Raw genomic sequence first — 2,844 nt, forward strand, 5'->3', positions numbered from 1 at the left:
TTTCAAGTGAAAGAAAAATGTTCTCCTGTTACTGCGTTATTATCGACTTGAGATATAAGTAACCCAAAATGTGGACTCCTCTTCCTTAACATTTGGTCCACGACCACCGATATCTTGTACCATGGCCAACAACACCGGAACCAGCGCGGGTCCAGGACATTTGCTCATCGGTCATTTTGCTCACCGTCCGAAAGCTCAAGGCGGACGAATGCTCAGCAAGTTTTTTTACGTGTCTGTTTTTTTTTCTTTTTTCGTAAGTTATGCGTCGTGGTTGGTGGCACAGTACACTCTTATAGAAATGAACTTCACCGCATAGTACGCTCCTAGCCAACCATAATCTCGGATGATATCGTTATCCGTTCAGATTTGTTGAAAATGGGAGTCGTACGTCTTTTTTTTTGTAACAATTATGAACAACATAAGTGTCACAAAAAAGGCGTACGCCTCCTGTTCTCAACACATCAGCGCATATAACGATATCATTCGAGATGGTGGTTGGCTAGGAGCGTGCTACGCGGTGAAGCTAAATTCTAAGAGACTGACTTCCCACGACTGACGCCCCAGGGCGTCAGTCGTGACGCTGCCAACCTCTGTGAGGCCCACAACGGCGAGCCTTTTCAACAGCACCATCACCATCATTTTTAAGAGTGTATAATAGAAAAATGTTTCTCACAGGAGAACATACCTTGTTGACGAAAGCAAACAACTCAGGGAAAAGAGGTGCTGACGCCAGGAATCGAACCTGGGTCTTCTGATTTCCGGACAGATATGCTAACCGTTACACCACACCAGCTCGCCGTTTCCCTTGAGCCATTGAGTGCCTCAAGTACGGGGGGGACGGACAACCAACCAACCACGCTATTCCCATTCTCTCTTACATCTTTCTCACTCACTCTCTCATTCAGACACGAGGCAGGGCGATTGTAAACGACGTAAACAACGAGATTTGGCCGAGGCAGACCAACAATTAGGGACGACATAGACAAGTAAGCCTCAAACGCCCAGAAATTAACGATTAACGATCGATTAAAAATCGTTAATTTCTGGGCGTTTGAGGCTTACTTGTCTGTGTCGTCCCTAATTGTTGGTCTGCCTCGGCCAAATCTCGTTGTTTACCTTGTTGTGTCTTGGGGAGGGGTGACGATTGTTGGGAAACATCAAATTTCTGCGTCGTGTTGTCAACCACGCGGATTACTCTGGCTCCTTAATAGTGAAATAATTTATACATGCTCACAAGCAATGAAGAAATGTAAGACTCACGTGGTAGTACGTTATGTCGGTAAAGGCGGAGCAAGAGTGTTTATCGAGGGCATTTATTGGTGGTTCATTTACTTACAGAATTAGCGTTAATAGTTGCGAAGAAGACTAATTTAAGTAGTGAAAATTTCGCGTGCCTGACATGTGTAAAAGCGAATAACAGTAATGTGTATCAGTGCTGATTTTACGAAATGCTGTGAGAAGTCGGCTTAGAGCTGAGTAAAGCCTAGCCACAGATTTCAACCCTGACTTAACGCATGCACTGGGCGCGCATATAAATCCTGTGGTCGTGTCGTGAACATTTGGAGCCGCGAAATTATTATTATTATTATTATTATTATTATTTAAATGGTATGGTTCAACAGTTACTGCAAGGAATGGAAATTTCCTGGGTAGGTAAACCTCGGAAAGATCTTTTTGCACTTCATATCTCAGGAAGCGGTCCTGCTTTGTGTATGTGAAGTGGTGTTCTTCCTTCTAGTATTCCCTGTACAGATAACGAGCACTACAAGGTTTTTGATCCCGTCGACTCTTGTTTCCTCATTTCTTGAAAATCAGTACCACACAAATGCCGACTAAAATGTTTTGTTCAGTACCTACAAACAACAACAAAAGCGAGCTGTGGCCACGGGTATAAAGGGCCAAAACGACTGACAGCATCTAAGATTGTCATATTTTGCGTTATGAAAGTCATCGCATCCACCAAGGGAAGACCGAAGCTGTTTTTGTAGCAGCTGTCGGACGATGCATTCGTTTCTAAAAGGTTCGAAAAATAAAATTGACCCGAAAAATACAACGCTTATTATAGTTCACTGTTTCACAAAGTGGAAAAGATGAAAAAAAAAAAAAAAGTGAAATTGTCACGGTGGGCTCATGGTGGCTCAATAGAACGGGGTGAGCAAAGGTGTGGTCTCAGCTCTTGATTCGTGAGCAAATGTCCGGTAAGCATATGTCCTCGCTCAGAAGCTATGCCTCATTACTTTGCCTTTTTTATTGCGTAAAAAAATAAAGGAGAATACTTTCACGCACACACACAAAAAGAAAGAAGAAGAAAGAAACTCTCAGTCGATTTCGAACTATAGCCAACATTCCGCTTCGCTGGTGCCGTTGTGTCCCGTGCTGTCGGTGATCAGGATCGCTTCGCCTTACGTGACGGACTGTCATTCGGACATGAACCAGAAGATGGCTTGTTTGCAGTACTAGCGACAGACGTTCTTTTTAGCAGATCTTCGTTGCACATTACATATTAATATTAATACTATTATTATTATTGTTGTTATAAACTTCTTTTAAAAATATTGATTATTTGGAATCAATGGGATAACAACAAGCAAATGCAAACCATACAGTTCCAAGCCACAGTTTTTTAACAGGGAAAAAAGTTATGGATGGAGCGCATTGCTGTGAAAATGGTGGGACGGGTGTTCTAAGTCTCAATACATCCATAAAGTACGGGGTTTGAAGTAAAACGAAAATTAAGAAATATGGCATTTGGGTTACGTCGAGGGAACTCACATCAAGTTTGCCATCTCGTGTAGTTCTTCGTCTTTAAATTGTGAATGAAAAAAAACAAAAATCAACATCCTC

The 2,844-nt window shown here is 42.3% G+C and overlaps 1 non-coding gene across 1 annotated transcript; it reads right to left on the minus strand.

The window, feature by feature from the left end:
* Positions 1-721: 721 nt before the first annotated feature.
* On the minus strand, positions 722-793 carry Trnas-gga (transfer RNA serine (anticodon GGA)). Its single transcript has one exon. It is a non-coding gene; the product is annotated as a tRNA-Ser (tRNA).
* Between the last annotated feature and the right edge of the window lie 2,051 nt (positions 794-2,844).

The sequence above is a fragment of the Ornithodoros turicata genome, chromosome 2, assembly GCF_037126465.1.
Source record: "Ornithodoros turicata isolate Travis chromosome 2, ASM3712646v1, whole genome shotgun sequence".
NCBI lineage: Eukaryota > Metazoa > Arthropoda > Arachnida > Ixodida > Argasidae > Ornithodoros > Ornithodoros turicata.